Below are 27,359 nucleotides of genomic sequence, written 5' to 3'. Positions count from 1 at the left end.
GAAGAAAAATTTTGACGTACAATATAAATTAATACATAAAAAATGCATTCCCTTTTACAACATTTGTTTTATTGCTTTTATTAATGAATGAGATAATGAATGAGTTTGTGCATCAAAATATTTGAATAATTACAATACTCCTTTGTAAAATATAATAATTATATAATATTATTAAATAATAATATCATGATTTTTCTTACATATTAGTATGTTTCATGATTACAAAAATTATATATTGCAATTTTTGCTACAATATTCTCTCCTGTATCTTAAATTAGTAATAACTTGAATAAATGTAGACAAAATTAACTATAATTCTTCAAGTTATTACTTACTTTAAAAAAAAGATACAGGAGAAAATATTGTAGTTCAAATTACAATATAATCTTTGTAATTGTTTTAAAACATACTAGAGCATATAAGATAAATTACGATATTTTTATTATATATATATATATATGTATATGTCAAAAAATACCACAAGAAATGAGATATTTGCAGTCAAATTTTAAACTGATGAACTTTTAATAGTTAATTAAATATATACTCTGACTTAATTTACAATTTTTTTACGCTGATTGATATGGAAATAACAAATCGAAAATATGTCGCAATTGCATTTATTGCGCAGCCAAGAAGCTTAGCCCTCCTATTTCGATCTATCGTATCTATTTCTACGCTGTTGCGTAGCTCAAACCAGCGTTCGAATGACTCACGACCCGAAGATAACCAGTCGCAAGGTAAACGGCATAACTGCGAAGTGACAAATAACTCATTCGCCAGCTGCGCGCATTTATACCTCTTCGCGTCCCAGACACGGAAGTGTTTCTTACACGACAATTTTATACCACGACGACAGAAAGTCGTCGAGTTGCAACGCAAAAAAAATTGAACGTCTCGCTATAACGAAGGAACTTTATTCTTCGTCACTCCTCTGATCGTGTAGCTATTGCGACGATTGAGATGTCTATTCGCGCGCAATTTTATGGCGATGAAAAGTATCCGCTCCGCCCCAAAAAATTATAATGAAATATTTTTCCCCAAAAAAGAATAATTATTTATTATATAATAGTTTGTTTACGCTCAATATCTAATTCTTCAGAAATACCCCATTATGTCATAATTTTGAAAAATTTAATTTAAAGTCGTAAAAATGGCCCATCTTTGTATAATTTATCATGCTATATCGATGCGTATTTTATTCCGTTCAAAATTAAACATATTGTCAGAATTATTATCAATCTTATTCAAAAGGATTCACTGTAAAACTGAAATTAAAACTGAAAAAATTTTTTGATTAAATATCAGATTTATATTTATACCGTAGAAAAAGTGTAATAGCCAGTATTAATACATCGGACCTGTAATATTGTATATTAATTGATTTTGAATTCATATTGGATAACAATAAAATATAAATTTTCGTATTAAAATTTAATAATTTTCAGATTTTAATATCCATCATAATGATCTGACATTTCGAATTTATTTTGCAATCAGATTTTTATTAAACGATTTAAAAAGGAATCTAAATTTATAGTTCACACACAATTGAAAAATATTCAATCTAAATTATTCGTTAGTTTCAATGACTTAAATTTAGCAATCTTTCGATCCGATATTTGAATACGAAAATTTCATTCTAACTTTAATTTTCACAATAAATTTTTTTTTTTAATACGTTATATGATATAACTATAACATGATAAAGTGTACCTTTAAATAATCTTTTTCTACGATTTTATTTTCAATTTCTCAAAATTGTGACATGATATATATATTTAACAAGCTGAAATTATGTATTTAACTAAAAAATAGTAAATTAACTACTCACTTGTATGCGTGTATGTGTTTGTAATTGAAGGCAAGTTATCTTTTATTGAATTATCTAATATTTGTCTTGTGCCGGAAGAGCCGCTTTATCAAAGGTAATCGATCATCAGTCGTTCGTGAATTAGAGCGTTGATCGTATTTATCGCGGCGAAAATGTCGTTCGTCATTTTTCTCTCACGCATCTGTCAGTCGACGACTGTCCGACAAAGCGCGTTTATTAAGAGTCGGCGCAGCGGCCATTATGGAAATTAATCACGCCCTTTCGGAGCGTGCCATTGGCCATTACGGAGAGTGCATTGGCCGTGCAACCGTCGTTAGCCATTAAAAACGGCGGTAAAAACCGACCCGGTCTCTCATCTTTCGATCGCGGTTTCTCTCGAAGAGAAGAGAGGAGGCAGAAGAAGAAAAGAGCGCAAAGTTTAAGGTCGCGAAAGATTGCCACCGTAACACGGTGGCCTGCCGCTAATTAACATGCTAATTAACAGCGCTGATTGCACAACAGACCGCACGATATCGGCGTGATGCTTTGCACGTTCTGCAGATTTTTTTTCTTAGAGTACAAGTATCGCGTACCGTAATTTGAATTTGTCACGTGTTTCTTGAAATAATTAATTTTTAAAAAATTATATATATATAGAATAATTTTTTTCTTCTTTACAGAAAATCAAGATAATGCTAAAAAAATAACTATATTCGTATATGCTTTTTCTTCTTTTTCTCTACTTTCTGTCTATATACAAATAAAAACAAATAAAAAGATACTTCTTCATTAAACGTTAATGAATTTCACACTCAGAGTAACTATGACTGGATTAGTCATTGCCTTCGACGGATCAATATTAGATAATATAAATACCGCCGAAAGCTCGAGTAAACGTTAGGTATCATCACTGTGTGAAATCCTTAGAGCAAGAGAGGTTTCAAGAGATGCGTCTATTTGTCAGACAAGTCTCTCTCTCTTTCGACAAGCGTGCAACGGTTGGGTTCGAACCTGAATATCTGTGCAATAAAGTACACTAGCATCACGTTAGCTGCGCAGCCAACGTGACTGGTAAAAGACTGCTTCAAAAAAATATATATTTAGAGAAATTATAACACTCTGATTACAATTAAAACGTATATTAATTTGATAAAGAAATGATATAAACAAAAATAAATGCATGAAAATAAAATATTTATATTGATATCTCATCGATTTTTTAAATATTCAGAATTTTATCTTTTGGGTTATTAAAATGATTAAATTATATTATATAAAATATATTTATTAGAATAGAAAGTTTTGTCGTATCTCTGTATCAATTTCTGTTCAAAATAGAATCGTCGATTTGAGTTTAATAAAAAAAGAATTGTTGAGAAATATTTTATTTTTTAGAAAAAAGTGTGTCGAAGTCAATAATAACTGTCATGTATAAAACTTTGAACGTATTAAAATTTGAAGCACACTTGAAAAACGTATGTGTTAATCCTCTTGATAAAATAAACTTAAATTTTCATCTTATATGAAAATATTAATAAGACCTCACTAATACACATTGCTCGAAAATACGTAATTCCCTCTGATAGTGGAATATACAGGACAACTCTTGCCGGAAGGTACGGCTATCGAACCCCCGATCTACTTTATCACCGCTAATCGCTCGCAACGTTGAAAGAGAAAAGAAAGAGAAAAAGAGGCAGAGACAAAAAGAGATAGAGCGTAAGAAGCGGTAAGTTTCATCGAGGGAATTTCAATGTACGGAAAAAAGCTGTTCAGAACTAAATTACTTCCAGTAATTGAAACGGATCGAAGTCCGGTTAAAATTCCGCCTGAGAGAAAAGGACAAAAATATATGAACACGTCCAATTTTTCGGATCGCGAACATTAATTCGTGTTGCGCGAATCAAATGCACAACCTCTCTGTCACGTGTGTTGAACTACTTTTTTTTTTTTATAAATTCATGGCCGACTGATATCGACGATTTTTGTTTTTTTCGAACTTTTTCCATGGCACTTTGTTCCAATTTGTGGCGAATAATTGGTGGCTGTTTCCCGTCACGATAGAGGAAGATAGCGAGAGATAAAAGGGTCGAGAAGATGATTGAATCGATTGTTTAAAAATTTATCATAAGTGTATATATAGTGGTTTCGATTTTTTTATAACAATTTTCAGATTTTAATTTTTCGACTATTATCTCGTTTTTAATAACCTTGATTCAGCCTTTTCTTATTTTATCAGTTTCGTTTAATTTTAAGTTACTTTTATTTTAATGCAGAATTATTTGCATTAGATGCAAAATTCTATTATTTAAAATGATTATTTAAAGTTATTTTTAACAAGATTTATCTTATTTTTAACAAGATATATGACAACTTTAACAAATCCCAGAGTCTAACATTTATTCTTCAACTCTTGTATAAGAAATGAGATATTAATTTCAATACACAATAATCTTTTTATTTCATTTGTTGTACTTTGAAATATTATTAAAAGTAATGAGCATCATGTTTAAAAAAATATTTGGAAAAAATATACAAAAAAAATAAATCTAAGCAATTCTTCGTCACCAATTCTGCCAATTTTTTATATTAATTAAAGTAAAATTATGCAAATAAAAATATAAAACAAAAATTAATGTAGATATAATTGATCTTTAATAAAAATAAAGAAATCGAGACAATTATTCAAAAATGCCTCTTCAATCGTAAAATTATACTTACTGAAAAATCAAATAGATGAATTCTAGGCAGAAAGAATTTTTAAATCTAATTTTAAGGATATATTCAGAGATATATATAATCGCTTCAGATATAATCAAATTCCAAAAATACACGAAGAGATCGAGTCAATAATTGTTGAAACTTGGCGCTTATAGTTACTTATCCGCAAAATCATCATTTCGTCGAAACGCTAAAATCAGACCAATCGTGCAGTTAACACAAATGACACCTTTAGCCTGTTAACAGCGACTGTTATTGACGGAAACGTGGAAACGGGGGAAATATACGGCTCGTTGATTGAATCGCCAATTTAACGCCGAAACATTGCGGTCGTCTGCAGATCGACCGCGAAGAGATTTCGGGCCCCCAATTGATATCGACACGATGTAAATATAGATACTCTCGCCCGTGCACGTATTTCGCGATTCGTGTTGTGTCAAAAAATTATTTTCTCTCTCTCTTTCTCTCTTTTTCTCGTTCATCGGGGAGAATATCAATCTAGACGGTTGAATAAATATGCCGTTAATATGTCATTACGCAGACACGAAAATTGAATTTTTACGTTCAACAGGCTTGCTGTATTTATCTTTCCTGCTCTCGACTTTTTTTTCTTCCTCATCTCTCGTTCGTTAGGATCGAAACAGGAACGTCAAATGTCAATTAAATGTCAAACAGAAAAAAGCATTGCAACTGTTCCCAAAATTTCAAAGTTTGACATTTCTTCTATTACGGATCAGCTGTTATTTTTCACGATGGAAATTAACGCGATTATTTCATAATTTTTGTGCCGTAAGAATGCGACAAAGCAGCGAATAGATTTAATAAGACGAACGTGTTTTCCTTCAATTAGAGAGCTCGATTATTTATTTCAAGATGTCTACCGACACTCGCGAAGATAAAAAGTTGTACTAAGCATTATTAGCATGTAAACGAGTCGTAACTACAAATAGTACATCAGAGATTTCTCGAGGTCGTCTATTCGATTAATCGAATAGAATCTTAGATCCTTTCTTTACGCCACATTTCATAATTAGCTTCAGCTTGTTGAATAAATGTCGACCTAAAGGGTCGATAAAAATATGGATGATATTTTTGTATGGGTAAAGGATATATTAATATATGCACATAATGTGTGTGTAGAAAATAATAGTAGAATTGCGGAAATATATATAGATCAATATAAATATCAAAGTTCTCTCAGAAATATAAGGAATCATTATTAATAGTTATCGCTTTAGGGGCGAATACATATACGCGACATTTTGTATGTAAATTTGCAAAATTATGATAATAATGTCGAATCGATTACATAATGACGATGTCAATGTGACATGATTAGAAATTGATTGCAATTGTTATTCAAATCAGTCGCAAACGTTATAATAAATCCATCAACGATCGGATGATATTAGCATTTATATGATAATTTAATAGAGTGCGCAAAAGAGTGTGTTTTTCGCGGATACCAAAGTGTAATATAACACGATTATCGATTTCATTGGCACGGATATATGATAAATAAATAAGATATAAGATAGAAAAGAGCACGCACACATATTACATATATACATTCCATTCGTTATGCATGTGATATGTTATGATAAATGAACATTAGTTCGACGCTCAGTCATGTAATTAATTATGTACTGTGTAATTACTCATGTATTTAATTATTTATCGATACTGATTCGTATTTATGCTATCAAATTTCAAAATACAATTGGCGCTTAATTGTGTCACACCGTGATATATTTACTACAGTATTGTCGAAGCAATCATTTGCATCTATATATACTAATTGCATCAATTAGTACTAAAAGAAGATGTAGAGAAAGAGAAAGAGAGAGAAAGAGATTTATATCAAATTTACATCTCAACGATATGTTGTGATATAATTTTTTATCAATGTAAAATATTAGAAAGAAAAAAAAAACGCATTTTTTTCATATCGAAGACCAAATTTGCAGAAAGAGAGAGAGAGCAAGGTGCAAGTTCCTTTCGAAAGGTACAAGCGCAAAACGCATTCCATCACTTAGGTCGACAAGTTCCGTAATAAGAGCGCGGCCTCGCCTCGCATTAGTGGTTAAGAGAGTTGCTCTCTCCGTCATACCCTTCATAAATCATTCGCTTAACCTGCCAGCTGACAGCTGGTGCTCGGTATTTGCCACGCCGATTGACAGCTAGACAAATCTGGCTACTAAGGATAAATGGCGGCTGCGCATAGCGCAACCGATAGCTGTCTTCGACAGATGGCATCAACCATATTTCGCACTGACGTAACACGCACGTGTTTTGCGCGTGCGGATAATTGACAGAGCTACGTCATAGCTACGCACAGAAAGAATTTTATGAGAATTTCTCTGAGTAATATTTATCACAATAAAAATAATAATATATCTATTACAATAAAATATAAAATATGTTTGATTAATTTTACTGTGTAGTTTAGTAAAGTTAATCAAACATGTTTTATATTTTAGTGTAATAGATTATTATTTTTATTGTGATAAATATTAATCAGAGAAATTCTCCTAAAATTCTTTCCATATTATATTGTCTCACGATTACCATGATTTTCAGGGTAAATTCTAAGAGAAAATTCTCTCAGTTAATACTTGAATAAAACAATTTATGAATATATATAGGTATATATATATATATTTTTATAATTATATATTATAATATAATATATTATATGTATATATTAGATTGTATATTATATTATATTATATATTATATTTTATAGCATCTATATTCCTTCTAATTGTAAGATTAAGATGGATCTTTTCAATTCAATTTTGTTCAATCGAAAGAAAGATTGAGTGAAATTATTAATTTATTAATTAATTAATTTATTGATTTATTAATTGAAATTTTAAAAGAGTTAATAAGAGTTAATTATTCGTTAATTTACAATCGCGACGATAATTTTGAGATTAAATTATGCAAGCATAATTATAAGGCAAATATAATTTTTATTCCTTCCTAAAGATCTGATTTAATGCAATTTAAATACAAATTTACCTCCTTGTACGCGCCGAGAACGAAACGATGCGTAGTACATTCCCTAAAGTCAGTTCTCAGTTCTCTGAGCAAGAGATATCCGGAATATCCCTTGTTGTGCTAATTAGCGCGGCTTTAGACACTCGGAATTTGCGCCACTGTGCACTGGTATTTATGTAAATCGCGCGACATAATCATCGCTCTAAATCATATTAATCGCAACGGACATTGGATTACGCTCTTATCCGATCTTACTCGTTTCTGCGAGAAGAACTGGTTTCTTTCATGGATTTTTTGCGGCGATTCTCGCTTTTTTTTTTACTCGTCTCCTTATTTAAGTCGCTTCCATGTGCTCGATTCGTTTTTTTTCTTTTCGCTATCCCCTTCTAGAACAAATTCGCATTTCTGAGGTGACAAAAAATACGTTACGATTATCATCGACAATTACATTCCCCATTCTTTCTCGAAAGAAATAGTATCTTCTTTTCTGCATATATATACCGAAAGTTTCACTTTTGCAGCATAATTGCGACTTACATAAGTCCGAATACATAAGTAGGCCATTTATATAGAATCAAAGAGCATCCCAGGAATGAATGCGTCAATTCACTCAAGAGGAAAGCCTTTGGAAATGTCACAAAAGATATCGTAAAGCACGCAATTAAGAGTATATAATAAATAATCGTTTTATATTCAGGTATGGAAAAAATATTGTGGTAAAAAAATATTATAATATAATTTTTGTAATCATAGATCCTATATTAACTTACAAGAGAAATTACAATATTTGTTTAACTCGATAATATTATATAGGTTTTATATTTTGACGCACAAAATAAATTGTTTAAATTGCAGTAAATGCGTTAAATTTATAATATTTATAATAATACTCTAATGTCATTCCTGTTTGATATATAAAATGTCATAAAAGGAAATGCATTCTTCATTTTTGTGTAATTCATACAGTAACATTTTCTCCATGTATAAATCCCCTGCGATGCGAAAAATATTATCTATTTCCTACATTAAAAAAAAAATTTATTCTTACACGAAAAAAATCATCCGCTTTACGGTTGTATTGCGCATACCCCGTATATATAATTTCAGAAGCAGATGTGTTTGATTGTGAGAGAGATGTGTTCGGGTTTACTATACGAGCTGACTATCCCCGAGAGTGCATATCTCGTTGATACGTCCAAATGTAAACCGCATTGCACTCCCGACCGCCTACCTAATCTAGGTAGCTGCGCATCACACATCGTTATATGCACAGACACAAACACATATACACACATACACTGTATATATAGGCTCGATGAGCCGACGAGCAATTTACGCGAAACTTCCCTTCTCGGGTCCCTCTCGCTCCTTTCGTATCTCCCGGAGAATAAGTTTAAGTATTTTATAATAATAAATTGCAACATCATAACTCTCTCTCCCTCTCGTCACATAATAATCGACAATCGGAAAGCGATCGATATTCAATTACGGATCGCGAGAAAGCGATGCGATGCTAACGAGAGAGCGAGGGACTTAATACATTATCCACTTGATAGAGGATACATTTTGCGATATCGCGAACACTGAAGACAGCTGTCGCCCTGGGCGACTTGAGAGAAGGCGATGTTATCTTCGGTCCTCTCTTTCTCTCTCTCGTCGAGACAATTTTTTCCGCGGTAAGAAACGCACGCGGCACTCCGAAATTAAGCGACCTTATCGAACGATCTGCTCTCTCTCTATATATATACGCATATAATATGATACGTGCGCAACCTGCAGCGCGATGAATATGCAAAGGCCCTTCGGCAGCGTTATGCTAATCCTGCCTGAGGAGTAGTGTATCCGGATGAAGGATCGATAGCTGATAGGGAATTGCTCAGGTAGCTTTCCTCCTAAGGATGAGTATTTTTCTCTCGCGCGATCTCTGTTTATCGCGAGACGCCTTCGAGAGGGAACTCTATCTATTTACCTACATAAGGAGAATCGGCGAACGCAAAATTTAAAAGTCCCGGACGAGTTGTAAACACCATAACGACTCATGAAATTGAGATCGAGTCGATTTCGAAAGTTAAACGAAAAAAATATATTACTTATTTGCAGAAATATATATAATATCTTATATTTTTTATTCTCTTTAATAATTTTTTTTATAAATTCGTTAAATTCTTTTTCTTCCTCTCTCTCTCTTTCTCATTATATTAAAAATTAATTTCGTGAGTGATCATCGCAATATCTTATATAATGTTTTGTTCCTTATTCAATACTCGATTTAAGGAAAAGAGTGTACTTGAAAATAAAAATATTAAAATTTAAAATTTAAATATAAAATATCAAAACTTAGAAAAAAATATATAATTTTCTGCTATGCATTTTAAGCTGTATAAAATAATTTTTTGTCTAAATAATTTTAAAAAATATTGAACGAATCAAGACGCTCTCCTGTAAAATCATGTTTTTCGACTTTTATATACCTTTTTCTCAAAAATTCTTGATCTGATTGTTATCATCTTCCATTTTGTTCAGAAATAAGAAAACTATGGTTTGTAATCATTCGTTTTAAAAAAATTGAAATTTTTACAGTTACAAATTATTTAAAAAATAACTTTACTCAAGCATCAAAAGCTACGAGTTATAAAATAAAATAATGACTTTACTCAAATCGTAATAAAAATGCAGAAAGAGCTTACACATAAAATGTAGACAGAGATATGAGAAAGAATATGAAAAAAGAATTCTTTAGACACGTCAATTGTGAGAAAAAAAGGAACATAAAGAGTTTTGGCCACAATTTTTACTCTTTTCCCTAAAAACCCGCTGTCAATGACGGTTTTCTCGCCGCTTCAAGAATCAAACAACGCTACTTTCGTAATATTACCGCTTTCATCATTGAATTACCCGCTCTAATCTTCTTAAGTCAAAGGATTCACGAAGAGACACCTACGGACGTGCAAGGTCGACAATGGAGCGTTTTCTCTTTTTTACAGACGAACAATAAATGGAGTCGATCCGATTTTTGTCAAGACAAAATATCTCTTGTTAGTGAAAGACCCGACTGATGGATCGTGAGAAAGAAAGCAAAGTTGAATGGGAAAAACTCGTTAAGGCCGACAAGAGAAAGAAAGAGAGAAAGAGAGAGAAGGCCTAGGCCTCGGAGAGAATAGTGAACGATTAAACGAAAGTATCCCGTATTAAGGGGCCATCTCTAAATTATGTAAGGCTTTTTTTTTATGATTTTTGATCCCACGTAAGGAACACGTAAGATTTTCTGTGATCCTCTCTCCTCCCTTGTATCTTACATATATTTTACAATTTTATTAATAACATTTTTTAAATAGTTTAATCCTTTTTTAGAACTAAAGAATTGGATAAACGTGAGTGATATGAAATTTGAATACACTTAGGCCCGATTGTACCAACGTCATTTTGGTTTTAAGCGAGACTTAAATATATGTTTATCTATTTAGAAAGACAGATAAAGATAGATACCTATTTAAGTCTCACTTAAAGCTAAAATAATGTTGGTGCAATCGAGCCTTATTGTATCAAAGTGCATTTTCATTATTTTTATAAAATAGTTAAAATCAGTTGATCTAAAAACAACTAATCAACAAATAAAAATAAAAACTTTCATGATTTTTTGACGAAAAAAATGTTTATTAGATTTTATCTTGTCAAAGGAACATTTTAAAATACGTAAATAACTATTTTACCCCCTTTTCCTCTCCCAAAAGACTTACGTAATTTAGGGATGACCCCTAAGAGCTTCACGTGCCGGTCAGCCACACCCGAGCGTAGATGAAGAGGGAGAGCGAGAAAATAATTTCCAGCAGGACGATCGCAGAATCTCTCGCGCGAGAAAAATCAAGAGCGAAAGGGTGAAGCGAGGGTGGAAAGGGGGCAAAGGGAAACAACTAGAACGCGATGGAAGGCGAGCAAAACCTAATTGCGCGCGAGCATCGGACGATAAACAAACGCGAGCGCGTTTTACGAGCTCTGTTTTGTCGGGACTCGCGCGGCCGCGAAATTGCTCGTAATTTACGGAGAGACTCGGCTCCGCGAGTTTCTTGGATGAAAAGTAATTGGCGCACGCTTTCGCGATCGCGGAAGATTTTTCTCTCTATCTCTTCGCGACCGAAAACTAGAAGTTAACGTTTCTTCCTTCAAAGTTTCTCTTTCGGACACCTCGGCGCCGCGAGACTAAAGGACAGATGAAGTGAGAGAAATTGTATCTTCGCTGGAAAATGAAATGGACCCTCTTTGCCGCTATTTTATCAACTGGACTTTTCCACCGGGTTTTCTTCTCGAAAAGGAAAAGTCTCGATTATAGAGAGATTTAGAAAGAGAGAGAAAGAGGGGGAGAAGAGAAAGAAAAGCGTTTGACTTCTCGACGTGTCTTTCTGATGAAAATTCAGAAGATATATATGTGTCTGGTATAAATGAAACGTTTCTCCATCTATTTCTCCTTTTGTCTTCTCTGTCCTCCCCCTTTTGCGAATTCATCATCGAAAATACACCCCTATTTTCGCGCATTCGGGAGTCGGGTAAGCCTTTAAGACGGAAGATACATTCGTCACACGAGCACAAACGTATTTTCGTAAAATATACATTCTGAATATATTTCCATCCCTTTTCGTATAATGGAGCTTCTAAGATCCGGAATAATATAACGGGCCAAGTTTCCCGCCCGGACTGTGAGATATCAAAGGATGACGATGAACGAGGTGACAAACGAGCAGAGATATGTACAGAAGTACATATGTATGTGTACAAAAAAATTCCTCGGGATCTGCGAACTTTGCGAAAAATATTTCCGACACGAGAAAGGACGAAATTTAGAGAGCTGAAAATAATTCGTCACAGAAAGAGAAACATTATCGCCATTAGAGAATTTCGGGCGGAAACTATATTCTGTAAAATTCCCAAAGATTCGAAGCTTCCTCGTATAAAAGTCGCTTCCCTTATCAAAGCGCGGTTATTAAAGCCTTCTTAATACGCTCCCCGATATTCTTTCTCTAATAAAGCGCCTTAATTTCCAGAACGTTATGATATATAAGACCTCATAAAGATTCTATCCAAGCAAGTTTCTCACGACGGGAGGGTGAAAAGGGGGTGGGAAAGAGGGTGAGAAGGCGAAGGAGCCAAGTTTTCTAAAGAATGAAGTTTTGCTTGCGTTGCTATGCACGTAACTTGCGTCAAAGTATCGTTACGTAATAACGCAAGCTGCGAACGACAATGACAAGACACGTGCTTTTATTACACGCAAGTGTGTGACACGTTTAAACAAGTGTTGTCTGATCTCCTAACCGCTGTTTCGCGAAGAGAAACGTTTACGGGCAGCTGGTCGTACAAGATCGCAATGCGTTTGTATATATGTGTTTGTGTATGTCGTGAAATGCACGCGCTGCGTTATTATTTATTTACACTGTCATGCGTCGCAAATTCGCGGTCTCACGCTTGGACATGTCTTTCAGAGATGTAAAATTCTCTTTTATTCGCTAATGACGCTTTGATCTCGCAAGTTATTTCGAGAAAAAATGTTATTTCTGGATTCCCTTTTTTATAGGTGTTTGTAGATTTTTTACTGAAAAATAAAATGTCGCAAAGTACAATGTGCTATAATTAGTTTTCGAGATATCGGTTTTATTATTATAATAATAATAATAATTATTATTATTAATTTTATTTTTTTATTTATTAAAATTTTATTATAATTATTATTTTAATATATTGAGATTTCAAAACTTGGCAAGTCCTTTTCATTAGAGATTTTTCATCAAATTTTTTAATATAAAAATCTAATTTTAATTAAATCAGAAATTTAAAAAGATTAATCAAAAATTAAAGAAAAGGAAAAGGCTCTCCGTCCTCGTCGCTTTCACTTTATAAAACACACATAGCACTAAATTATTCCATCAAATATATATTCTCTTTTAAATGTACAAATAATTTATGATAGACCATCAATTGTTGTGCCAAAAGTATGGCTGTTATTGCGACTTTTAAAAAATAGACGTCTTGAAAACTATGGATCATAGCGTATTGTGATTTACCGCATTCTTTTTCTGATAAAAAATCCTATGAAAATGATCTATCAAATTGAGGGTTCCCGGAAATAACATTCTTGATTCATTTCGAGACTGTATTATAATCGCGTAGGTAGATTAGAAACTAACAATCTTACAGGATCGATCCCGAGAAATGAACAATCTCTCATTTCGTTCAATTAAAAAGAGAACATTAGATTTGAACAATTGTTTGATCAATTGTTTCTTCGCACATTGAGTCGAATAACTTCATGTGACTAATTAAGGATCAAAGAATATGTGCTTATCGTACAAATGTACGGATGCATATGGTTATATAAATTTTTAATTTCCACTAATCATTACGAATCTATTTTCGCTGACATTAATTACATAGATTTCTAATAAACAATAATATATGGATTCTTAAATAACTACTAGAGAAAAGTGCGAATAACCAGAATAATCGCGATCTCTATATAATACAAACATATAAAAAATAGTATAAAAATTTGATCGGATGTTAAAGCAAGCGTTTTTTTTTGCATAATATATCTCTATTATATCAAATAGATATTATGTATGAAAACGATATCCATTTAGTTTACTTGAAGAGAATCAAAGTTATAGTGATAAATAAAGATAACGAGAACATTTTTTTAAAGAATGAGGAAACTACTTTTCTACATTCTCTTAAATATTTTCGAAACGCTCATATCTCTCTTGATGGCAAAAGTGGATTTTAATTTCAAAAAGTAATATGTTTTCCCGTCCGCGTGTTCGCAATTCGTCATTTCTGCATTTTCTTCTGCATATTGCAGCGAATAAAATAGAGAAATGAGAGAGATAAGCGTACAGCGATATACACCGAATACAGTATGAGAAAACAAGTAGGAAATAAATAATAACAATGTGCTTGTATATGTGCACGCTGCTTCGTATATATGTACGTATGAGATAACTCGAGAGCTTGATTGTAGAATTCGCACAATATATTCGCCACGTACGAGACGCATACGCAGAAGTAAAGGATAATTGAATTGTCAAAATCTCGTTTGATTAATAGAATAAGTTAATATTTCAAAATTTAATAAACTAATTATTTTGAAAATAGAACAAATAAACAAAAAAATAACCATTATATAAATATATAAAAAATTGTTGAATTAATTTCAATAATTGAAGATATAAAAGGAAATCATTTTTTGAATGATTAAAAAATAGAATAAAATATATCAAGAGATAAAACAATGAAATTAAAGATATCTATTCATAAAAGAGGAAGAGTATCCAATATTAATATTAAAAAATACGCTTGACAAAAAAATTTAAGCACCTTGAAAAAGACATCCAATAACAATGTTACGTATTAATAGTAGAGTAGTAGTTATTGGTTTCTTTAGTTTTCAAAATTTTTTGTCAATAAATGAATAACAATTTAAAAGGTTATAAATTATTAAAGTAATTAAAATTAATAAATTATTATATATATAATAATTAATAAATTATTTTAATCAATTATCAAAATAATAAATTATTAAATTAAAAAAATTAGTATTAATTAATAATGAAAAAATAAAAATTAATGAAGTAATAACTTGAATAATATAATATAAAAGAATTATCTCAAAGAGATATCGAAATATTCGGTACGCGAATGAAATTTCCCGCGAGATATCCGTAAGATATCCCGCGAGATATTCACAGTATCGCAAATCACGTATTATATTCGCCAAATGGAGCAATCAATGCGAACGAAACTTGTACTCGCGACGAAAGTAGGCTAATGCATGACAAATCGCGATTCCGCTTTTATCGTCGTACAAAGTTACAGATCGGAAGCTCGGACGCGAAAAGAGAGGGGACAAAAGGGGGGAAGGATGGGGGGAGAGCGAAGCTAAATTGAAGATACAAAAGTTTATCCGGGGGAACCCCGGCACAAACAAATGACACTCCGGCGACTATAGAGAGAGAGAGAGAGACAGTCTAAGGGACAAATTGAATTAAACGGGCAGATCCTGCTGTAAAAGCGTCGCCGTGCAAATTGCGAAACTCTCGCGAGTCTCTCTCTGTCCCCCCCTGACTATGTACGACAACCGGGCGCGTACACGCTAATTGGAATTAAACGCTAATTCGTTAAGTGAACGGGACGGGATTGGGAGGTCTAGCTCTCCCGGAGCTGCTGCTGCTGCATTTTGTTTATCGTCGGGCAAAAAGAAACGAAGTAAAATATGGAACAAACGGAAGTTGTTCCTTCGCCCCTGTCGGATTCTCTCGACGTGAAAAAAGCGCGCGTTTCCCTCTCCAGCGACCTTTATAACTCTTCATTTATTCAACTATGATTAGCGTATAATGTGTACAATCTACAGCAACGATGACGTTTTAAATTCATTCTCTTTCGATTCGTAGTATTAAGTGTTAATTATTTTAAGGAATCTAAGGCATTCAAAAAAAATTATTTATTTAACTTTTTGACGTTTAATGTAATTTTGATCGAAATGTTTTATCACAATTTTGAGAAATTTGAGGATAACATTGTGAAAAGAAGCGTTATTTTAAAATAATTTATGTTAAAATAGTTTTCTTTTTTCAAAATTAAATATTATTATCCTTTTCTTTTTCTCTCTTTTAATTCTCAAAAGAAATTTGATACGAAGATTAAAAAATAACAAGTGATTTAATATTAGATACACTGTTGCGGGAAAGTTGTAAATTATTCCATTGAAGATCACAGGACAATCTACATAAAACATTTACAAATTATTCAAGCTTATTCAAGCTTACTCAAGCTTACGGGTTGAATACAAATCTACTATCGAAAAAACAATTCAAAAAGATGAAATTCAATGTGGCAGATGTCAAATTAAAAAGTTTTCGCTCTTCTCGTAAAAATTTATATACATATACAAAAGATTTTCAGATATATATTGTATAATCAAATCCAAAATTGAAATTAATGAAGACAATCTGGCAGATTCAATATGACGAAAGAATAGATAATTAAATATGAACTTTCTGCGATCTAATAGATTCAATATCTGATCAAGAAAATCTCATTAACCTTAATATTCGCAACAGATTTCTTCTGAAGAAAATCCTAGCAATGCACAGACTTAATTTCGATCGAAATAAAATTCTTTCCGCACTATAAATTATGTTAAAATAAATCTTCGACGACTTTAATCTCCGACTGTTTCTCCGAAAACGCGATACAGTAGATTTTTTTTAGATAAAAGTAAGAAGAAAAAAAATAAAACATATTTATCCGAGCATCGAATAAAACTATAAAGATAATTAGCTTTTTCACTTGTTTTTTTTTTCATTATTTTATTTTTGTTATTAAAGCAGCCGGGTTCTTTGACATCGCGTTAGATCAGAAACATCTACCCACAGCGGTGGCTCTTTTTTTCTTTGTATCAGAAGCATACACGTGTCGGACCATCCATGTCGTAACCCTCTTGCGATCATCACATGAGAACCCCTTCCCCCCCGACGAAGGAGGGTAAAAGGGCGTTTTATCCGCTCGCCCCGAGGCGCGATAAGCCCGAGAGCCGCTCTTTATCACGTCCTGATTATCATTGGTTTCGAGCCGCACTCTTGCGTAGTGACGCAAGAGTGCGGGGATGAAAATTAACGGCGCAAACAACCCCCTCCCCCCTTCCCCTCTCCGTTCTGGGGTGGAGAAGAGATGCCGTTTTGATTTCGCCTGCGGTTCATTTACGGTCCTTCTTATAGGGATAGCACGTGCCACCCTACGCACATAATATATATGTACATACACGCATCAGCCTCATAGTGGTAAGTGGATACGATTCCCGGGAACAGAATGCGGCGTATTATCGCGGACCTTGATGGGGATTCCCATTACTACAGGAAATCTCACGTCCAATTATCTTGAATCGCTGGAGTCGCAAAAATTTGTATGAATAAAAATAGAAACAAAATGATGCGGAATTTTTTTTTCATCTCATAAAAGAGTCTTGTTATCTCAAAATTCTACGGATCTTCCTTTCGATTGTTAAAGAATTTTTTATTATTTTTTTTACAATAAGTGAGGTGTTCTTGCATCCGTGTTGGCGGATTATAAAATAACTGACACGCACAGAGGAGATTGCTTTGAACGGAAAGGAGGTTGAGGGTTAAGAGATACCTTCGCTCATCCATCCTAGCAGCTAACGAGCGCATGTCCGATACAGATCGTGTATACATCGAACCGATTATCGATAGACATCCCTCTAGCGTCGCGAATAAATACGTGAATAAAGGAAGACAGACGCTCTTGCGATTGTCCGTCTCTAATACGCGTTGTCCGGCGAATTCAATCACCAGCACGTAGTAATACACATCGTTCATCACCGGATTATCCACGTGTGCTGTGTCTTAGATACACAAGATACGCGAAAGATCATTTTTCACTTCCCAGTTGTCCTGGACCGCGATTGCTCTATTGTTATATTCACTTTGTGATCAACTCACTTGCACGATTTGTCGATATTCGAGTTTTTCTGGTATTTTTGGAATATTAACTAATTAATTTTTTATTAATTAATTTATTTTTGTTCATTTTTGTAATATTAATTTATTTTTTATTTGGTTTATTTTTACCGTCGATGAACAGAAAATTGAACCCCTTTGGATAAAACTCTCTAAAATAGAGGAAGAGAGAAAGAGAATCATGATTCAAAATGATAAGAGATTTTTTATGAATTTAAAAAACTAAATTTGATCTCAGAATAAAAATGACAAGAGATCCCGCAATGAAATCATTAGCCACAACTTCAAATTAATTTCCCCAGCACGCGCCTATCGTTATCGGCACATTCCGCGATAAGAGAGCAACTTTCGTTTCAAAGGCATCAAACATACATGTCGGATATAGAAACGCGGGCACTTTCTTCTCGAAAGCCGGATTAATAAACGCGGCCGGAACGAACGGAAATCGAAAGCCCCGACGAAGTTTCACGCAGTGTAGGCTTACACACGTACACATACACGCACACATGCACGAACGAAACTCCCATTATAGCGGCGCGTATAATTTCACGACGAAAATATGGTCTCGAAGGTCGTCGCGATAAGATATATACAATTTTTTTTCATCACGCCTCGCCGCGAAAATCCGTCAAAACATATACTCGACGTAGAATCATCGTGTCGCTCGTGACTTTTTTCTCCCTTTTCGCTCGGGACGCGGCGTTTCGCGAACCGAGAGAGAGACAGAGGAGAACTGGGGGATGGATGCACCTTGTGCACGTCGGCACACGCGATAGATGCGCGGCGTATCGCTTTGTGGCGACTATTTCCAGAGACCAGGCGTCGTCACTCGTAAGTGAGCGAAGGGCGCTGGGGGGTGGAAGGGAGTAGAGACGAGATAGGATGGGGGAGGAGGGGGCAAAAGCGCACGGACGGGGTGGATTGTCGTCTGTGGGGTGCAGCGGACGCGGGAAGAACGGGGGGAGGATGCGAGGGTAAGTGCATCGGCACGGAAAATGTGTCGGTCGCAGGAGACGCGTTTGCCGGACGCGTTGCTGATGTGTACTCTATTCTGCTCTTTATCTTTCTCTCTTCTTCTCTCTTTCCCGCATTATTTCTTTTTTCTCCCTTTCTTTCTTCACCGCTGCCGGTTTGGCTCTTCTTCTTTGGAATTCAACAACATCCGGATTTGAACGAAGAACAAAAAAAACTTAAGAGATTATTATTCGCGAAGGGAATTGGATCAATGTATTATCGACGAAAAAGAATAGTCTCATCAATGACTTCATTGTCATTATAGCACCAAAACCTCACTGAATGTTAATAATAGTAGCTGTTTTAATTACTAAGATTTAAAAAGTGTTTTACATTATGTGAGATAAAGTATCCCCGATTAATCTTATATGAAATGGATTTCGGTTAAATCAGCTGATTTTATGTTGTAGCTTATGATCTGCTGAATAAAAAATGTAATAGCCTCAAAGCTAAATAATGGACAGTTACTAAGCTTTGACAGCAGGTCAAACAATTCGCAGAACTCAAGTTTTTCGTTTGACTAGCTGTAAATCTATCTATCTAACTGTCTATTATTTAGCTTTGAGTCTATTACATTTTTCATAAGCTACAACATATGAGAAAACGGGAAAATCAGCTGAATTTTGCCGGGATTCAATTTTGTCTAGAATTTCATATAGAATTTCAAAAACCCTGCACTAATCCTATATAAATAAATCTGAATCTTGGTAAAATCTCAGCTGTTTTTCTCATATATTGTAGCTTATGATCTGCTGAATAAAAAATGTAATAAGCTCAAAGCTAAATAATAGATAGTTACTGATTTACAGTCAGTTAAACTCTTTTGCAAGTTGTTTGACTGGCTATAGCTCAGTAACAATCCATTATTTAGCTTTGAGGCTATTTCATCTTTTCTTCAACAGGTCATAAGCTACAACATCGTAGAATGCTCATTGATCTTCAATGAAATTTTATATCAATATACTTTGAGTGACTCGGTTTTTAAGAGAATGCGATACTGAAATACTAATTGTTAAAATTGCCAGAGACGTATAAGTTCGAAAAAATGTTATTTAAATTAAAATAAGTGGTTCTATATTTTAAATAACGAACTGCCATTATAAAGTAATGTACACTTTTTTCTTTAAATGTGCAACAAGATAACACGAAGAGTGCGTTATTAAAAATAATTTAGAGAGGCGCGATGCTCAATAAATCTCCTCTGCTCTCGGTTTGAAGCGAATTCGAAAGAGACAGACAGATAGACAGAGGCAATATAAATATACAGTATAGTCATGATCGCGACGCGCTTTAAATGTGAAATTTAACTCCGCGGGAGATACGTGTATGCCGTCTATTATTTGATATAACGAGTAGTACATCGCGTGAATTACAAAAACGGGACGCATGCACAGTATCACGACAGATGTTTGTGCGCTTCAAAAAGTGTAAATCTACGCGAATATGATTTATTTAGTCGCCACCGAACTCGCGCGACTGTAAAACCGCGAAATAATTTCATAAATCCCGATCAAATCCGATTAATATACCAATGTTTACAATATTCTCCTCTCTAACAATATATGCATATCTCCTGTTCGGGAAACAATACCGGATCATCGATGCAATTTATTCATCATCCACCGCACGAGAATTGTAGTACAATAAATATTTCCTTATTCAGGATATTTAAATTAGATACGTGTTAAAAAAAAGATTCTAATAAAAATAAGCCCTAGTCGCGTTAATTATATCGCGATAAAAAGTTTCCATTCGCAAAGCATTACGAGCCAGGAAGAAATGTTGAGGGGGGGGGGGGGTGTTATTTCCGGGACTCCCCTTAATTTGATAGATTTGTTTGATAGATCTTTTATCGAGGAAAAGAATGTTGTAAATTAAAATGCGCTATAATAAATAGTTTTCGAGAGAGAGAGAGATTTCAAAATTTTAATTTTTTAAAACATTTTATTTTAAATATTAAATAATTTTTTAAATAATTTTAAATATATTAAATATTAATTTAAATTTTGTAATATTAAATTTTTTTTAATATTTAAAGATTTCAAAATTTTTGATAAGAGGTACTTTTCATAAAAAAACTTTTCATCAAATGTTTTAATATAACAAATTTAATTTTAATTTAATTAAATATGGGTTTGAATTAGATTCGAATTTTTTCGAGAGATAAGGATCGCTTTCTCTTTATAATATATACATACACAAATTATATTCCAAATATATTCTTTCTTAAATGTATAGTACATATGCAGTACCATATAATATTATACTGTTGTGGCCAAAGTATTGCTATTATTGTGACTTTAAAAAATCTCAATATCTCGAAAATTAGCATTGTGTGGTTTATGGCATTTTTCTTCTAATAAAAAATCCTATGAAAATGACTTATCAAAAAATTGAGGGGGGCTTCGAAAATGTTATTCTTGCCGAAACGTGGCCTTAGAGTTACGTGGACATGTGACATGATGATGATGTGACGTATATAGAACTGATACTTGGACGAGAAAACGATTCTAGCGATCTTGTCAATCGTGCAATCTGCTTCACTTTTTTGTTTCTCACTTTATAAATATTCATATTTTTCACTCGCGATAAATTCGGGGAAAAGGGACAGTTTTTTCCGCGAGACTTTTTCTTCCCTCTGGCCAACCGGCCTCGCGCACTTATAACTGACTTACAACAGGAGCGATTGCTCCAGCATGATGCCCGCACATGATGAAATTAACTCTTATCGCCTTTATTGCCCATTGTTCGCGTTGTATACAGAGGGGCCGATTTCCTACCTCGTTGAAGCATATAAATTCACAATAACCGGCCCAAACACTCGTCCCCGACGACTCGTTTGACTTATTGTCAGAGCCGATATTATTATTATTACAACGTTCCTCTTACAAAAATCTTGCGAAAACAACATTAAACTTTATATAGAATTGTATATGTAAAATTTGTAGACAGATATTGTCGTATTATTCATTCTTATCGCTTTTGATGTATTATTTATATAATACGTGAAATTTCCGAAATGTATAGAGTGATTGATAAATTATCGCGGAATATCTCTTCGTTAAAAAAAGAGAGATAGAGAGACGGATAATCCTTCAAAACGGGTTAAGCGTGAATGTCTCGCGGCGAGAGCAAAATAAAAAAAAAAGTGGGGGAAGCGGAACAATACTATTTCCAGAATAGAGAAGAGAGGAGTTCGCGAAGCTCTTGGCAGGTTTTAGCGTCTGGTCTTATCTCTTTGTGAAAGTAGGTTACCGTTTGAGAAAGTGAAACGCTCGGGTTTGACGTATAGAGATGAAGAATTTCGGAGAAAATAAAGTCTCTCGCTCATAAATTCGTGAAAATTAATAGAAGATTTATATAAAAATTATATAAACATTCTATAATTATATTATATATTATTTTATATATTAATATTATATATTATATATTATATAAAAATATTATATATTATATATTATAAAATTATATAAAAAATATATATAAAAATTCGTTGAGAGAAAGAAAAAATCTCTTGCTCAGTTATTAATAGTGGATCATCGCGAATTCATTCGTCGATCGAATCTTGGTCGCTCCTTGCTTTTGTGCGGCTTATCCGCGATTGCTTCCGACCGCGATCAACGAGCCGAGCTTCTCTTCTTATCAAAATGCCATCATCATATGAGCGCGCGAGACCTGGAGTGCATCGTAAAATCGACGCGATATATCCCGGATCGAAATTCAAGACGGATCTCTTCTCTCTTCGGGGATCTTTCGCTCTTCTCTCTGGCGAAGAAATCAAACTCCCGGGACACGCGTTCGAAAATCCCTCGAGATACACTTACGCTAGATCTCGGAATTCGAGGAGCGAATTTCATTATTATACGCGATGGATGAGAGACGAGAGGAAAGGGGGGGCGAACGAGAAAGAGAGAGAGAGATTATAGACACATCCGCGTTTATGGACACATAAACATACACAACTTGGAACGATGCCATAACTTAATCAGCTGTACGCATTTGACAATTAGGAACACACACTTATACACGTTCTCCAGATGAATGATTAATGCAATAATTACCTCGCGACCTGCGTTCGAAATGTTTACTCTTAAAATAACGTTGCGACGATCGTATCGAGATCTTATTTCGAAAAATATTTGTAGAGATACTAAAGGGACCTCTTTCCTGTTTATAAATAATAAATAAATAAATAAAAGAATACGATGTCCGACACATTTGATTGAATATTTTTATATCCGCAGAAAACATCCGCAACATAAATAAAATGGCGATCGATCCTTAAACCTCCATTGCTTTGACGAAAATTATTTCACCATGCGATAATGTTGTTTATGAAAATTTCATATTGATCAAAGAAAGATGAAGGATTATATTCTATGATCAATTCTTCTTGTTATCGAAGTTATAGTTTTGCGAACAAAGAATTATAGGTATTACATATGTATATCGGATCCGTTGAAGTTTGGATGCATGCGTTTTTATTTACCTATTTCTCAAATATTATTTTTCAAAAACAACATAAATAAAATACATAGATAACAATATCTCGAGAAATTTCAAAGGGATAGAAAAGGAAGTAACGACGTATTTTTGAATATTTCGTACACTTGTAAGTAGATTTCCAGATTCAATTCCGCGAACAAAATATTTGTTTGATTGCGTTTTGACTTTGTTTTCTTTTCCTGTTTGCGTGCTTTGTGCGGACAGAGAGCTCGTCTTTCAATAAATACATTTTACACACACACACACACATTTATCTATCTCTCTCTTTGTGCGAAAGCAAAAGCAAATATTCCGTAACATCCGACGGGAAATGCGCGGACGAGTTATCATATCCGCTCTACGAAAAAACAGGGTTAAAGTAAAATAAATCTCCCCAGCTATCTTTTTTTTAAATTTTTTAATTTTATTCAATAATGTCGCGTTCTTGTCAAATCGCGATACTTCGTGTCCTTGCGACGTTCTTTTTCCAGTGTCTAATATATCCAATAAAACAGCCGTCCTTTTCATCTTAACAACCCCTCCTTCTTCCATCCTGAAGATATTCATTCTTCGAATATACATTTGTGAATGAATCCAAGAGGAACGTATAAACGTATAAATCGTTCCTCTTGGAAAGACAAGACGCCAAGAGGAATCTTCTTTGGCTGCTGGCCAAAGAAGCGAGGACTCTCTTGACCATAAATTTCGACGATCGGCTCGCGATTATGTTCACCCCCGATCTGGTCCCCTCGCGTATACCTTATTATTGATTGCGAGATCAAATCGTGCGCGAAAAAGAGAGAGAAAGAGAGATAGAGAGAGGCGGTTGACAATCTGAAAAATGACTGTCCTTCGACCTCTGAAACGCCCTTCGCCGAAGGCGACGACGGAAACGGCAAGGTCGGCGACCTTCGGCACCCTCACCCTTGGAAAATGCAACGCGGCGGTAAGGTCGAAGTCCTTTCATCTCTCGAGGAAAGAACTAAACACATTCACATGGAGGAAGAAGCATGCGATAATTAATGCACTGTAGCGTGGTGAAGTTTCCGTTTCCGAGAGACAGAAAGAAAGAGACAAGTACACAAAGAGAATTTTCATTTAGAATTTATCCTGAAAATCATGGTAATCGTGGGACAATATGGTATGAAAAAAATGTTATGAGAATTTCTCTGATTAATATTTATCACAATAAAAATAATAATACCTATCACGATAAAATATAAAACATGTTTGATTAATTTTACTATGCAGTTTAATAAAATTAATCAAACATGTTTTATATTTTATTGTAATAGATATTATTATTTTTATTAATCAAAGAGAAATGTTCATAAAATTTTTTCCATACCATATTGTCCCACGATTACCATGATTTTCAGGGTAAATTCTAAAAGAAAATTCTCTCAGTGTATGTATATCCGCGATGTCCTTTTATTCCACGAAAGAATTATTTTCGGAATTAAAGAAAAAGAATGTCGCAAAAACGATCAATAGTTTTCGACAGATCGATGTTTTAAAATTTTAATTTTTTTTTGAAAAATTATATTGAGATTTCAAAATTTTTGGCAAGATCATTTTCATAGAGGTTTTCTTCAACAAATTTGTTAATATATAATTATTTAATACATAATTTTTTAAATATATAATATATAAATTTTTTAATATAATTTTTAACAAATCTAATTTTAATTTAATCAGAAATGGGTTTTCGGTTCGAATTTTTCGGGATGGAGACGGGTGGAGGACTTTTATGGTTTGCAGTATTTTTTTTCTGATAAAATCCTATGAAAATGATTTATTAAATTGAGAGGTCAGAGGTCCCGGGAATAACATTCTTGTCCACGAAAGATATATCCAGCCAAAGAAAAAGATCGCGAGAAAGTCATATCGAGAAAGAGAAAGAAGAAAAATGTGAAATTTACACTAGAGAATTATAATTGAAATGAAATGATAATTCTTTTTCGAACACAGAATAAAAAAAAATATCAACATTCAATTTTACACCTATAAGATTAAATGTAAAATTTTGATAAAATTTCTTTTGTTTTTTTATCATTGATAATATTTCCAAATACAAGTTCTTTTTCTTTAACTCAATTTTCAAGAGAAGAAAATATTTGCCGTTTCGGAGAACGCAAACGAAACTAAGGACATGTATACGATCTTTCGTGGCGAAACTTTCAGGTATCCCCCGACGAGATGCCGTTGAAATTCCATGAATTTGTAAAGTTCGGCCGTTAAAGTGGACCGTTTATCTTCCGCGGAGTTGAAGGAAGTCTTTCGCAAACAGCGCACAGAGTATGTGATTTCCGCCATAATTTTCACCGTTGTTTACCGCAGTCATATTTATATGGAATCGCGCGTTTTTCATCCCGAACCGTGTTTGCATCAGAGGAAAAAAAATCTCATTCGATATTACTCTCATACTTATATGACGAAATGCGCGACACTCATTTTCCGACTTTATATTTATATTGTTGAAGAAAATGAATCTCGGGAACAAGGAACATCGCAACGACTGGCTCTCTCAAGATTTATTTACACGCGTTTCCACATTTTTACTCTATTACATATTTTACGTGAAAATTAACATTTTTGTATAACTAGATAATATAATATAAAATAATTATAATTAAAAAAATAAAATAATAAAATATAATATAATTCTTCAATATAATAGTAGTATTTTGTAATATATAATTAACAAAAATTAACATTTTTGGATAAATAATATAAGACAATTATAATTAAAAAACTGAAATAATTAAAATATAAATAAAATAAAATAATTCTCATAATTACGTTTGTTGACCAAATACAAGCGAATTTTTCTTCGAATCCAAATACGATATAACATGTACCTATATAGTTTTCTAGGACAAAAAAAATTAAATCGAGGTGGCAACGGAAATTACGTCGCTAATTATAAACTTGTCGCGAGTGTTCGGCGAAGAGTTGCTTCTCATTAGCTTCTCTCCTCTCAGAAACTAATATCGAGTACATCGGCGGAAAGATGATTTCTCTTTCGCGATTTTACATCCTCGCGACGAGATAAAAAAAAAGAAAAAGAAAAAAGAAAACGGGTCGTTCTTGGAACGAGAGAACGAGATTATTATTGCCGCTGCTTCGCGCTGCCGATCACGCCGGGAATCCCATTCGCGCTTTCCGGAATACGTTAATCCCGATTTAATGGCTTCCGAGCTTATATATACAGGAGCAATAATGTAATCCGAGTAATATCTGTTAGAATTTCGCGCGCGCATTGTCGGCCATTTCCTTCGGAGGAAAGATTAATAAGCGACGATTCGCGCGCAATTTCGCGACTTGTCGTGTCTCCAATATGCAGCTATATTGTATGTCTGCATTAGCGTTAAATTTATCGATTAAACTCGTTATCCTACAATTACAGAGGCTACTATATTACGAAGCGTTTCTAGATGCTGTATACAGAGTATTTCCTAAGTGAAATATCGAAAATTCCAGGAAGTGATTTCTTGGATAATTTTAGAAAAAAGTTGTGGCCCTTCAAAGTTAAAAAAAATAATAGAATTCTGTGATTGTCCTTTGTAATTTTTAATTGAATAATAATATTATAATATAATTATTATTATTATTATAAAATAGTATAAATAAAGGTATGTGAATTAAATAAAGTTGTAAAATCCCCAACAGCTACTGGTTAGGTGTAAATTAAGCCATTTTAAAGTTCTGGACCCATGTTTATAAAAACTTTTTTTAAATCGTCCCACAAATTACTTCCTGGAGTTCTCGACATCACTTAGAAAATATCTTGTATAAGTTATAAG

At 33.6% G+C, this 27,359-nt stretch overlaps 1 protein-coding gene and 1 long non-coding RNA gene across 13 annotated transcripts in view; one reads left to right on the top strand and one right to left on the bottom strand.

Annotated features, from left to right (window-relative positions):
* LOC145936198 (ras-related protein Rab-37) overlaps nucleotides 1–27,359 on the bottom strand; it is a 91,348-nt gene that overhangs the window by 15,870 nt on the left and 48,119 nt on the right. For 3 of the 12 annotated variants that reach the window (XM_083038173.1, XM_083038179.1, XM_083038199.1), the window contains exon 1: nucleotides 17,711–18,790. The exons of 6 other annotated variants lie outside the window; for them this stretch is intronic. The gene's annotated coding sequence lies outside the window, so the exon portion shown is untranslated. Of the gene's footprint in view, nucleotides 1–1,834; nucleotides 2,976–17,710; nucleotides 18,791–27,359 lie in introns of those variants that run through there. 3 more of the 12 variants (XM_083038210.1, XM_083038221.1, XM_083038251.1) reach the window with 2 other exon arrangements.
* LOC145936244 (uncharacterized) overlaps nucleotides 1–27,359 on the top strand; it is a 52,166-nt gene that overhangs the window by 12,867 nt on the left and 11,940 nt on the right. The window lies entirely within an intron of this gene.

This window comes from Prenolepis imparis, unplaced genomic scaffold, assembly GCF_030444845.1.
Source record: "Prenolepis imparis isolate NDT839.2.m4 unplaced genomic scaffold, iyPreImpa1.0 SCAF_1, whole genome shotgun sequence".
Lineage (NCBI taxonomy): Eukaryota > Metazoa > Arthropoda > Insecta > Hymenoptera > Formicidae > Prenolepis > Prenolepis imparis.
The sequence above is the reverse complement of the archived record's forward strand: the minus strand, read 5'-3'. Positions and strand labels throughout refer to the sequence as shown.